General features: G+C 47.1%; 1 pseudogene; it reads left to right on the top strand.

Moving 5' to 3' along the window:
* Positions 1-363: 363 nt before the first annotated feature.
* LOC130370422 (trafficking protein particle complex subunit 14-like) lies at positions 364-11,141 on the top strand (annotated as a pseudogene).
* Positions 11,142-14,526: the final 3,385 nt, after the last annotated feature.

Raw genomic sequence — 14,526 nt, 5'->3', positions numbered from 1 at the left:
CTAGGCGGAGAAGCTAACCAACCAGCCACCGGCACCTGCGCTATGGGTAGTGATGATAGAATCACAATGCGAGTACTTCATGTAATTTCCCCGCCGTCCGATCTCGGACCTATCCGACGCGGCCAAATTGCAGGAGCGTCCCCCCAGCGGAGGCACCTCTATCTCAGGCGAGACGGTGCAGTTCTGCTGCTGGTGCTGGCGGTTCATGGGAGGTGTGGATGAGAACATCTACCAAGGCTAGGCTGGAGAGAACTGGTGCGGTCTCTCTCGGCTGGGCCAGTGTGTCACTCTTGGCGAGCCGCAGCAACCTAGAACTCCAATCAAGTCAGTTTCAGCAAGACTTTCAGAGTAGTTGCAGCGAGGATGGGGAAGATGAGCAGTGCGAGATGGAAGAGGCGACCCGTGTCGGGTGGAAGAGAGCACCAAAGTTTTTAGACCTGAAAGCCTCTTCTCAATCACAACGTCGGACGGCAAGAACCGGACAGAAGAGTGTCATGTATTGCCCACATTGTGTCGATATGGTTATTATTTTATAGGTTCCGATATTATAACCTGAGTTGGTAAAAGGCGTTGATGTAACTTCAGAATGTAAAAAAAAAGGTATGGGTTTCATGTGTAGCTATTGAGATACAGCAGTACCAAATGGTCACGTGTAACAGGAAGTAGCACGCATAGTATATTGATACACTTCATCTGAAAGGTTACATTACACACACACACACACACACACACACACACACACACACACACACACACACACACACACACACACACACACACACATACAAACCATACTCACTTCCTTCCTGCATGAGATTAAAAAAATGACGATGACATCCAAAATGGAAATGTTTCGGCAATAGACTAATGACATTGGTGGTGTGTTTGTGTGACCACATCAGCCTTAACATTGAATTTGCGCAGCTTTGTCTACGTGCTCTTGTTTGTCGGTTGCTGCTATCAGCGGATACTGTGATCTTTGTTCCACAACAATTTATTGCACCCGAGAGATTGTGAAAGGAAAGCATAGGCATGCTTGCACCCTGTCCGTCAGATGTCTGCAGGCGGCGCCTGTGGCTGTTGGTTTGTGTGTGTGTGATTGAAGACGCAGCCAACTGACAATTCATCCAACTTCTATATCTTTTATCTATGTCTGGAGGTCGCATAAGTAGGCAGCTGGGACTTTCTCCCATGGGAAATCAGGGGGGGGCGAGGGTTAAAACTAGTTTCAGGTTTTGGCTAGCGTTGGTTTTCTTCAGTTGGAAGGGTCTATCTGAAGCTTCAATAATAACGGCTCGCTCCACACACTACATGGTGGGTTTTTGGCTCTATCTGCTTGTGTGCATTCGATACGACAGAATTCTCAAGCATCTTGGCAAAATAACTTGCTTCTTCATAAATCAACCAATGGGAGATCAGGCTAGTTCCTGTATCCAGGCGGAGGTCTATTTGCTACGGACAGCACAGCCCACACAGGTATCCCCTACTGTGGCACACTGGCCAACAGGGCGAGATGTTTGCACTCCGGCACATTAGACTCGTGTGTACAGGATTTCTTTCCTTGAGTGCTCAATGTCTCCTTCTTCTCTCTTCACTTCGACCTAGTCACCCTAGAGGCACCGGTGGTGGTGGACGATGAGGTTGTGTTCCCGCTGACCGTGTCCCTTGACAAGCTGCCGGTCAATACATTCAAAGCCAAGGTGTGTGTGTGTGTGTGTGTGTGTGTGTGTGTGGTGTGTGTGTGTGTGTGTGTGGTGTGTGTGTGTGTGTGTGTGTATGCACGTGGCAGGGGTGTGTGTGCTTGAGTTTTGCATAAATGGTAGGTGTCGGGTGTGTATGTTTAGTACCAACCTTGTGCATATAAAAGTACATAGCATTGGTGCTATGTGCAAACACACCCTCTGTAGATACAGGCACTTGTTTTTTTATTTGTGTGTGTGTGTGTGTGTGTCTGCGATCAGATCGTGGTGACGGTCTGGAAGGAGGAGCAGGAGAAGGTGGAGGTCAGGGAGCATGGGTACCTGAGGGTTCTGCAGCTCATGAGCCCCCTGCAGATCTTCGGACAGGACCTCGGCTCCTTCAAGGCCCAGGGTGGGGTCCCCATATACACAAACTCTATCTCTCCTCTCTCTCTCTCACTCTCACTCTCACCCTCACACTCACACTCACACATTTACAATCGCTGGCTCACTCACTCATGCTTTCTCAATTGCAGATTAAACAATGTTGATGAGAAAATCATGCATATAACAACCACGTAGGTGGTGTGCTGTTTATCCTGTCTCTGTTGATAATGTCTGAAGGAAATTGGCCCCTTTAATCTCGGATTCAATAATCGTTGTGTGGTGTATTTGCGACATGATTAAGTCTTTGATGAATTGCTATTTTAACAAGGTGTGTGTGTGGTCTGTATGTGTGGCGCGTGTGCTTGGGGGTTGTGGGGGGGTTTGCAGCCACCACACTGAGCGTATCTTCCTCCGCCCGCAGTCCATGCCAGCAGATGACTGTGTCGGGTAAACACCTGACAGTGCTCAAAGGTAAGAGGAAGACACATTTAACACAACAAACACACACAAGCCCTCCCCCTATAGGAAGTTCAGTCTATGGTGTCTCTCTCTCTCTCTCTGTCTCTGTCTCTGTCTCTGTCTCACTTTTCACCAATGAAAGTACACACAGTATCCAATAATGACCAACAAAACCATGTTTTTTAGAAACCTTTCCAATTCATTACGAAGAATAACACACGAATTGCATTTACGTAAATAAAGTTGATGTGTTTTGTTGGCACACTTTTTGGCAGCAACAACGAGTTGTTTCGAGTCCCTCCACACATGAAAGACAAGTTGCTTGTCACTCACTCCATATCCAGATAAAATCAATCAATCAACTGTCTAAACATAAATAAACACTGTTGTCAATTTGCAACCATGCTGGACTTGGTTGGATGTTAGAATAGTTTAGATGGAATTGTTTGGCTAGTTACATTCATTTCCTATTTAATCAAGCAAAGTGCAAGCACTGGCTCCCCCCCCCCACACAGTTCTAGTTGGGCGGTAATGTAATTATTGAGTTTGATTTAATTGCAGTCATGCGGACGGCATTTAATACATTTTACAAATGAAAAACGTCTGGTCCTCTTCCCCCTCACACAACACAACACACAAGCACGCAAGCAAGCATACGCACACACACCATTATCATCGGCTGTCAAATTAATATGAGGCTTCTTTGGTGATCCATGACAACAGCGTGCGCCACAATCATGTGATGGAATGGGGAATGTCTAAAGGGGCGCACAGCAACCGTCACGGTGGTCACATGCTGACAACAACCTTGTTTTTGAATGTGTCCTTTTTTTGATTCTTGATTCGTGATCGTATCGAACCACACCTTTTTTCTTCTATTAAGTCCAGTGCCCCCGCCCCAGAGAACAAAGCGTGGGTATACCCCAGCTCCGTGCCTGCTTGGAACTTGGAATGGAGAAAGCTAAGACTAGTATTTTGCTGCTATGCATCCTGCCTGGGTCATCATTGTCTCTATGGCTCTGGTTTCAATGGTGCTCTACCAATGTGGTGCAAGAGAGGCACATAATGAAAGTCACACAGAGAGTTTCAGTTCTCAGCACGCGCCCAATGTTACCCAGTGGAAATCATCAGGACAAAAAAAAGTAGAATTATGTTGTTGACGGGCAATGTTTTTTGGTACTCCAATAGCTTCATATTTTCAACTGACTGTATCCATATTTAATAAGGGCTTTATTTGTGTACATGGTTTGTGTGAGGCTGAGCTGCCTGCACACAGTGTGTCATGGTGCATGTTTCACCCCTCGCACCCCCTTGGTGTGTCAGCTGGGCAGAGTGGGCGAGTGTTTTGCTGCTGGGCATCCCATAATCATCAGTCTGCTCCGAACCTGCTCATCGCCAAACGGCTGGCCCAAAAGGGTGCTTCAGGATGTGTTGTTACACAGCTTTGTTGAAGCCTCGATTCTCATTTGTCGAATTATGACATTACCGAGTGTTGCTCTGGATACGATTCCCCAACCGTAGAATAGTACGGACAAATTTTGAAGCGGAAGCAGTAAAAAATTTTTTTGGAGGTTGTTTCATTTGGTGTCAAATGATATAATTCTTAAGTAAGTAGCTGTGTTTTAGGTGGGATAATGTACAGCAGGCCGATAATGTGAATTAAGCCCCTACAGGTTATCGAAGGACTTGGTCACGTCATCCTTTACTAAATGCATTATATAATTTTTGTTAATATCTATTATTTTTGTGGGATTTGTTCTTTAGGGACAGGACAGTCAAGACCTGTAGGGCAGTGGTGTTGAAGTGAGAGGCAATGACATGTTGGAATAGTGGAAAACACGGCGGAAGCGAACCTGGGTTGATACAGGACGTGCTGCCCTAGGTGTTGAGCAAACCAGCGGGTTGATTGGACCGCCCCACTGGGGACGTGTAATCATGTTCCATCCAGGGTCTCAGTTAGCCTGGCTAACACCAGACCTCCTCTCAATCTACATTGAGATGGGGTCTGGGAACCACACATTCATTTTCTCGTATTTTGGGCGTGGTTTACGATTGCCCGGAGCCGTTTACTGGGCGCTACGAATGTCTATCATATGAGTCTCTACGTAGCTCATAGCCATCAAAGCCTGTTGGTAGCAGGACAAAGACATCCTTCTTGGTAATGAAAGAGTTTAACGGCAAAAGTTGCTATTTTTCTATTTTTTTATTTGATATGTAAAGCAGAACATGGACAGCCGCGGTGGAAATCTTGTCCCCTAGGAAACCACAGCAATCATTCGGATAGACAATAGCGCCCACGTATATAAATATATATCTATATAAACACTAACAATGGTCGCCTGTCGCATTCTGCCGTCCCATTGTTTCCTGCCTTTGTCTACAAGCATGCCTCTTGTTTTTTATTCACTCGCTCACTCATACTTTCCGCCCGCCTCCGCAGTGCTGAACAGCAGCTCCCTGGAGGACCTGTGCATTCGGGACATGAAGATCCTCCCCAACTTCAACTCTTCCTACCTGCCCATGATGCCGGACGGCTCGGTCCTGGTCATGGACAACGTCTGGTTAGTCTCATGATTCCCTCGTTTAGGATTGATGTTTAGACAGCGTTTAGTTTGGCCCTCTTTTAGTCTGCAAATCAGATTTATCCACATTGTCTGCGTGTAGGGTAAAAAAAAAAAAATCAAATCAAATTTATTGTCATTTTGTTGATTGAACAACAAAACGAGAAGGCGTTTCTCACGGATAAGCAAGGATGAATCCATGTTACCTCAAATCAGATGACCCCATCCTTAAAGCTGCTTCAGATGTCCTTTCACGAGTCGAGGCAGGAAATTGAATTCATCTCGGTTTCCCCTGTGATTAATCTTCGGAAGTCATTTCTAATCTCCTTCCGTCTTGCGTTTATTTTTTTTTCCCTCTACCGAATGAGATTAAAAACGTACCAGATTGTTCTTGACATCTTAATGCGCAGAGTCAAAGTCTGTTGATACTAACGGACTCCCTCCGGCCTCCCCACGGTGTCTCCCCCCCCCCCCCCGGGCAGCCACCGCTCAGCCGAGGTCACCACGGCCTCCTTCAGACGGGTGGCCAGCGAGTCTTCGCGCCTACCCAGCATGCTCTCTGCCTTGGAGGAGCAGAACTTCCTGTTCCAGTTGCAACTGCGAGATCGGCCTGAAGAAGACTCGGATGAGGTGAGGAAGAGGCGGGGGAGGGGAGAGAGGGAGAGAGAGAGAGACAGAGACGGAGAATGAATTATGCTGACATGGCTTATGAAAGAAAAGCATATTTCCTTTTTTGTTTTTTATAAAAACCCGTCCGTTTGTTCAGACGTTTGAAGCATTCTAGTGACACATCGCAACACTCGTCATCCAAGGAGTGGAATATGTTGAATCTCTCATTCCCGACATCACCAATAGAAATGACAAGAAGAAAAGCAACAATCGAGATATCCGGACCTATTGTAGGTCACCGCTTACGCTCAGAGACTTGGGCTCTGTCGACGTCTGGAAACACATTCAGCACAACTGCACAGAGCCGGCCCTTTGAATAGCCAAACAAACCGAAATGCAAAGCTCCTTCCCTGCACTGCATGATCCCTTTGAACCAGGATGCTGTGAGGAAGGCAACATGGGATTTGTTGACCAAAGCGTCAAGACTGTTAACTCTGACTTGAAAAACAGATCTTTGAATAAGGATGGAAGTCTGGATAAACTAGATCTATGGCTGGTGAGGAAGTCAACACGGACACGAACACTGAGAGATAAATGATTGTTGCTGTGGGTAAATTTGGCAGCAGATCGAACATGATTGACAATCTGTTTGAAGGATAAAAAACAAAAGCATAATTGACAATCTGCCGAGAACAAAGGCTGGTTAATGCCAGCCTTGTACTGTGATTCTAGGAACTCCGTTTTCAGATGCTTAATGAATACCTTGATAAAACGGAATAACATCATTACAAGAAAAATACAGATTTATTTTGTCAATCACTTCAAAAGCCCCCTATATTCCCACCAGGTGTGATGTCACTAGATGGTCAAATAGGGGACCTTTTAAAAAAAGACAAAAGATAAAGCTGAATTTGATCATCTTCCCTAACCGGGTCCCTACCGCTGAACGAATAGGACTGAATGTGCCTTTACGCTCGTCACTTCTTGGCCTAACGATTTCCGTGTCACTGGATGGTGTGTTCTGCTTCAGGGTCTGGAGCTGCCACTCATCGCTGTGGTTCAGTGGTCCGTGTCCAGGCTGCCCTTCCTCAGGTAACACTCGGAGAAAGGCCCTCTCTGCCATCACGCTCTAAATGGTTTCATCTCAGCCTTGGCCCCGCTTTTATAATCTTGCCTCCGTCGTGCCTTTTCCAACCTGGTTTCTTATCATCGTCACCCCCCCCCCCCCCCCCACCCAGATACATCAGCACCCACTACACCCTGCCGAGCGTGCGCCTGAACCGCCCCCTGGTGATGACGCTCCTGCCTGGCGGCGGCGAACCCCGAGTGCTTCCAGTCAAGTACACGCTGCTGAACAACCTCAGACTTCCGTCCGTCCGTCTGTGTGAAGCCACATGTAAGACTTTGTCAGCAAGAGTTACCTTCTTTTTTTTTAATTTATTTTATTGGGCGGCATGTGTCTTAAAAAGGTAAAGCGGGGTTTGCTGGTAACCAGAAGGTTGCTAGTTCGATCCCCGGCTCCTCGTAGAGTGTGGAGGTGTCCCTGAGCAAGGCGCCTAACCCCTAACTGCTCCCGACGAGCTGGATGTCGCCCTTGCATGGTTGACACCGCCGCAACCATTCATGTGTGCATGAAAGGGTAAATTTGAGGCAATATTGTAAAGCGCTTTTGAGTGGCCACTGGTTAGAAAAGCGCTGTGTCAATGCAGTCCATTTATTGTCCGTTTGCGAGCATAAAGAAACGCGTCCTCAAGCTTGATTCAGCCTGGGGGTTCACAGGGTTTAAAACAACGCGGGCGGGATCTTCCAGTGCCGAGCTTGCGTTTGATTCAATGTTAACTCAGGGTGTGCTGCTGACACCCCAGGTTGTCAGTGTCGGCTAACGTCGGAGTGTGTTGAAGCTACGGTTGAATTATACGGTACTTCTGCTGGGAATGGCCGTTGTGGGTGCGCTGTAGGTCTCTACGCTGGTAGTTATGGTTTATATACAACGCTGGTGTTTATGGTCACCGATTCCCTGCTTCTGAGTTGCCATAAGGAGTGCAGAGTTGTAACTTTAGTGAGATCCCGGTGACCTCGTGAAGGGGATGCTGTCGCACAAACGGGCATCTGCGCGAACTACATCGTAAATTATCCGGAAAGTGAGCGGAGAATATAAGTAAAAAAACGAGTGCATTTAAGCGTGAGTTGGTCTGTGGGCATAATTCAACCGTGAGTTGAGGGGGTTGGAAAAACCATCATCCCTTATTTAGAAACAGCACAGCGGTCCACTTTGTGTCACAGAAGGAGAGCGAGGAGGCCTTGTCTTCATTCGGTGCAATTTGCATACAGAGTATCCTTCTATTTGGCCGTCTGGAGAAGATGCAGCTCGCCACAAATACTGTCTGTAATTACACACCCGTCTACCCTGGCTATATTTGACTCTCAATTCAATCGTCTCTAATTAAGATCAATTTGCATGCGGCTGCAGCGACACAGTGAGTTATTAAAAACACACACGTTTCTCAGACGCCACTTTGTTCTACCCCTGGTTTAGTTTAGTGGGTCCTTCAGCTCAGTGATGGTTTGACTATTGTGACTAGAATTCCATTTTTTCGGAGACCGTTTCTGTTTCTGAAAGTCTGGCAGGAAGTCTCTTAGGAATGTCCTTGTGTAAAAATAATAGTAGGTTTCTTAAAATATATGATCTATTTTGAATTTGGCTCAAGGTTTTAGCTTGCTCATGAATGATTATGGAGATGGGGTGCCATTATTTTTGCAGAGCGTGCAATTTCCTTAAAAACGCGAAACCAAACAGTAACAGTTCAGTATAGATTTGTAAAGAATAATCCTCTGCAAAACTTTTAACTGAAAGGAAAGAAAGTGGGTAGATTCAACAAGTTGCCGTCATCTCCTCAAGGCCAAGCTGTGGGATATACATATGATTCATACTCGGTAATGTGAAATTGTAGAATTATTATAATAATTGTCGGATTTCCATTGAATCATCAAAAATACACGATGCCAGAACGGGTTCCAGCTGCCAAAATCATGACCTGCCTCACAAGGATTCCTGGCGATGTCTTAAGTATCTGACTGGGCAGTGTTCCTGCGAGTTGCTGGAAAATCCCTCCACATATCTTTGAAAGATAGGGAGGTAGTATACTACACACAAACGCATATCAACCCTGTGTGCTTTAATTTAGACACTTGGTTGCTTTTCAACAGGGGAAATATGAGGCAAAGCTTTAAAAAAAGGAAAAGTGTGTGTATTACTTTTTTTTTTATTAGTTTTCTTTATTATAATTATTTTGTGCCTTTTGCCAATGTGTACGTGCGTGGTACGACGTGTGACTCATCCCTCCAGAAGAAAGTAAACTTTGTGGCCAGCCGGGTGGATAATGATTCAGCAAAAGGCTAACAAGGTTAAATCTCCCAGCAGGATGTGGATCAAATATACTTTTCTTCAGCTTTCCCTCTGTTTACTTTGATAGCAAATGTATTCCTTGCAGGTTCGGTGCTTTAGCATCGCACTTATGCATGAAGTAAATCCATACGCAAGCACAGCATATCCACAGCATGTTCTTCATCAAGCTTCTGTCGATGAAATGTCCTCCTGGAAGCATCTCCCTTCCTCTATGACCCCCGCTGTTTCTGTCGATCATCCTCAAACTCGCCTGTAAAGACTTACAAATGACCCACCACAACACACACACACACACACACACACACACACACACACCACACACACACACACACACACACACACACACACACAACACACACCACACACACACACACACACACACACACACACACACACACACACACACGGCGGTGGTAACTATTAGGACTTTGTGAAATGAGAGTGAAGTATGTGACTGTAATGTTTCTCTTCCATGTTTCTTCATATCATCTTCGTACGTCTGACCCACCTCCGGCCCCTCTCTCTGCCCCCTCTCCAGGCAGCGGCGGGGCCTGGCTGGTACGGGGACATCCCGGGTGGGCTGGGGGCGGTGGTCTGTCGGACCCCCCACACCGCCTACTCGGCCCCTGCCGCAAGGGCAGCATCGTGTCCTTCAGCGTGGGCTTCCAGATACTCCAGGAGGGGCTGTTTGAGGTACGCACCAGCCGTTTTTTTTCTCTCCTCTCTCTCTCTCTCTCTCCTCTCTCACTCCCTCTCTCTCTCTCTCTCCTCGCCTCTCTCTCTCTCTCTCTCCTCTCTCTCTCTCTCTCTCTCTCTTCAGGGAGTAGTGTCACGTGTGCAAGCTTGTCGTAGCCATGGTTACTCTTCGGCCTGAGCGTTCGTATATGGGTGACCAAAAGTCCAGGGGGGGGGGAGAGGAGCACGATGCCATCACCTGCAGCAGAGGGATTGGCAGGAAACGTCTACGCACCAAAATGTAGTGTGTTGGTTGTTGTTAAGGTTGGGCTAGCTCAGGCTGTAGAGCGGGTGACTCGTTACCGGAAGGAGCGCGCTAGTTTCGATCCCCGGCACGAGGGGTCCCTGAGCGAGACCCCTACCCGACCTGCTCCCGACTAGTTATGCCATCCGCCTTGCATGGTTAACTCTGCCGTGAATGTGTGTCACAACCTTTTTTATCCAAGTCTTTGGATACACCTAAATGCGTATTTTATTGTTTTGCAAGACTTGATGTTACAGTAAAGCTTGGGTCTGGATAACAATTCAAATCTAAGAGGGGAAGGGGTTGGGGGTGGACCCCCAAATTATTTTGGGGGAATTCCTGGCAAGTAGGGATCCCTCAGTCTGCATTCCTTCTCCAGGGGTTCTCCGTTAGTGGATAATATAGGGTGTTATTCCTGGTTCTCCGGGCCAGGCTCAGAGCTTAGGGGTCCTACAGTGTGGCTGCGTGAAGCCCCCCCACGTGAGTCTGAAACCCAAACCCCTAAAATGGATCCCGTGTCCTTCTCCGTCCGCCCAGCTGAGCCAGAAACATGAAGCTGAAGCTCCAGTTCTCGGCGCTGGACGCCGTGTGCAGCCCCAGCAAGGAGGGCCGTGGGCCGGGGGGCCCGGCGGCTCTGGGGGCCCCGGGGGCCCGGGGCGGCTCCCCCTCCAGCCCCCGTCACGTGCGAGAGCTGCTGGAGACGCATGTGTCCCAGAGCTTCTCCCACGAGCAGCCCCCCCAGGACCCGTTCACCAGGCACGCACACACAGACACGCGCAACACACACACACACACACACACACACACACACACACACACACACACACACACACACACACACACACACACACACACACACACACCAACTTGTCTCCTCCGCCCCCCACAGGGCTGCCAGTGTGATGGAGTGCGGCGCCGTCACCCCCCCGGTGGGCTCCCCCTCGGGACGGCCCCCCCCCCTCTACCTGCCCCCCGGCCGCCCCCCCGTGCTGCCCGGCCTGGACAAGATCGCCAAGCGGGAGTGCAAGGTGCTGGTGGTGCTGGCACCACAGCCTCTCTAGCGCTCTCTACTTCTGTCCCTCTCTTTTCTAACTCTCTCTCTTTCTGTGTCTCTCTTTCTGTCTCTCTTCCTTTCTGACACTCTTTTTGTCTCTCTCTCTTTTTGTCTCTCGAGCTCACTTTCCTTCTGTCTTTCTTTCTGTCTCTATAGCTCTTTCTTTATGTCTCTCTCTGTCTATCTCTTCTTGCCTCCCTCTTTCTTGTCTCTCTCTCTTTCGTCTCTTCCTTTCTGACACTCTTTTTTGTCTCTTCTCAGCCTCACTTTATTTCTCTCTCTCATCTCTCTCCGCTCGCTCTCCTCTCTCCTCCTCCTCCTCTCTCTCTCTCTCTCATCTCCTCTCTCTCTCTCCTCTCTCTCTCTCTCTCTCTCTCTCTCTCTCTCTCTCTCTCTCTCTCTCTCTCTCTCTCTCTCTCAGGCATGAGATGTTGGTCAAACCACTGGAGATTACATGGTCACACACAGTAAATGGAAGACTATTGAAGTCTATGGTCACACTGGAGAAATATGTGTAAAGTCACAGACACTGGGGGAATATTCCATAGTCACAGACACTGGATTAATCTCAAGACTATGGTCACAGACACTGGAGAAAGATGTGTAAAGTCACAGACACTGGGGGAACATTTCAAAGTCTCAGATAATGGAGAAAACCCATGTAACCCGAGACTATTTAAGACTATGGTCACAGACATTGGAGAAATATGTGTCTCTTTTCTCAGAAACTGGAGAAATATCTGTCTATATTAACAGACACTGGAGAAATATCCGTCTATTTTCACAGACACTGGGGAAATATGTATTTTTAAACACACACTGGAGAAATATGTGTCTATATTAACAAACACTGGAGAAATATGTGTCTATTTTCACAGACGCTGGGGAAATATGTCTTTATTCACAGACACTGGTGGAATAGTTCATAGTCACAGACACTGGATTAAACTCAAGACTATTCAAGACTTTAGTCTCCGACACTGGAGAAACATGGAACGGACATATGAAAATAATAAGACATGCAAAGATTCAAGATTCAACACGCTGTAAGCCAATTCGCCTTCTGTTCCAACTCTCAAACCCCCCCCCCCCCCCCCCCCCCCCCGAGAGAGCGAGAGTTAAGAAAGCACGAGGGGGAGATGAGCCAAAAGGAGCGACAGACCTGAGGCGTTCTGCTATATAAAAACACAAGAAAGGCCTAATGGGATGATGAGGAGATGGTGATGGTGACGGGGGGGGGGGGGGGGGGGGTGTCGGTGTCAGTGATGAGGGAAAGGGACTTACCCCGAAGGATGTCTTTGCTAGCTGAGTCACAACATTTTATTAGCCTTTAAAGAAGCAAATGGACACGTACACACACACACCACACACACACACACACACACACACACACACACACACACACACACACACACACACACACACACACCACACACACACACACACACACACACACACACAGGCTCGCTCACGCACACAGACATCAGTCATGAAGTCAACGACCTTTTATTGGCTTTATTATGAGAGATGGCTCCTCCTGTAAAACGATGAGTTAGGCAAAACATTCCTACATGCGCTTGGACGGAGAGGTGGAAAAAGGCTGATCTCACTGGTTCAAGTTACAAGCTCAGTTGAGTGTGTGTGTGTGTGTGTGTGTGTGTGGTGTGTGTGTGTGTGTGTGTGTGTGTGTGTGTGTGTGTGTGTGTGTGTGTGTGTGTGTGTGTGTGTGTGTGTGTGTGTGTGTGTGTGTGTGTGTGTGTGGTTTCTTGTTGCTGTGTTCAATGCAATTGCTTCTGTTTCAGTGCTTTCGAGGCCCAAATTGAACTCATGACTGCATTTTCAACTATGTATTTTGACTGTATGTTAATGTATTATTTTGCCTTAATGCATGATAGTTGTGTAAAATGGCCACTGAGGTTCGAGTGTGGCGTTTAACTAAATGTGAATATTTAAATTGTAAAGGTATGATGTTCTACTTTGCAAAATAGTGAAGAGGATTATGGTTCTTTACACTGTTCCCCAATAAGACCTTATATGGTACGTGACCATATATGACACAAGGATGTTGCTTGGACCAATGGAAAGGCACATAGCTACTGTGATGGTGACTGCTGGTCCTAATGTTTACAATCGCACCTTTTGTTCCATGGTTGCTGAAGGTTTAGATTGCATTTCTTCATTAGATTTCAGAGCTATTTTCGGTTGTAATAACTGCGTTTTATTTTTATACTAATAGTCCTGAGTTGGGGCTTGTTCACATTTTCATGCTAGTTGAATAAACAAACGGTTGCTGTGAATGTTGTAGCCTACTGTTTCCTTTCTGACCCTGCATTCTACAGCCTGGGACGGTTTAATGTACAGTCTTCCGTAGGCCTGAGCCCCTCATATTGGTCAGGGATAAATCGCACTTAAATTGCTTTTGAATTCGTTTCTATCATTTTTCACGTCAGGGTTAGCGTGAGAAAGGCTTCTAGGCCCCTGTAGACTCTAGGGGGCGCCAAGTGATGACAAATGGGGACTCCACCAGCCATGACTTAGTTTTTTCAATTTCCAGTTGCTCCTCTTAAAAAGAGAAGTGGAAGCACACACGGACATGGGGCGGGGCGTCGGCTGCAACTTCATAATCCTTCCTAATGGGACCAACGAATGTTATAATATGTTAATAATTTTATAATTGTTACCCAATTATGTAAGTGAACTGAAAGTAATGTCCAATGAAACCTCCAACCACATCATAACATGGGCCTCGGTTTGTGCAGTTACAGGGCAGATCGTTATCTGGCTCTGAAGACATGTTTAAATTCCTGTTTTTTTTTTTTTTTTTTTTATTACATCCACAGACCAATTCTGTTGTCCGTTGGATAATACCTGCAGTTGGCCGTGTTCCCAATACCCGTACTTCCATGAGTATACTAAAGGAAGTACACTATCTGCACTATCCGTACTCACTGGAGTACGGTTAATTTTGTCAGATGTGAGTTGCTGTGCCAAATCGAGTACTCCGTGGTGGCACTTACCGGAAATTAAGAATCACGGGACTGCCGCTGGCTCATCTCCCCGCGCATTAAACATCCCGCTTTGAACGGTAAAACTCTTTTCGACTAGCAGATTATAAAGCTATAAAAACTACAAAAGACATTAATGCCGGGGCTATGTGGAAAAAATGCGGCCGACTTTGGCTCAGCCGGGCTCCGCCTCTTACGATACGCTAGCTAGATGGAGCCGTGAGTACGGGGTGAGGTCCTTCGATCCACACTTCCACGACTTTAGCCGTCACAACAAAATGGGGGAGGCTGACAAACAAAGCGACAGGGGTTGACGGGAGGTCGTCATTAAAGCGGGCATGCTTCAAGCAGCGCGTTTTTTGAACGCTGCTAAAGCGCGGTTTTGCT

Source organism: Gadus chalcogrammus, chromosome 17 (assembly GCF_026213295.1).
Source record: "Gadus chalcogrammus isolate NIFS_2021 chromosome 17, NIFS_Gcha_1.0, whole genome shotgun sequence".
Lineage (NCBI taxonomy): Eukaryota > Metazoa > Chordata > Actinopteri > Gadiformes > Gadidae > Gadus > Gadus chalcogrammus.
Note: the sequence above shows the minus strand (reverse complement) of the source record. Positions and strands in the feature narration are given on the sequence as shown.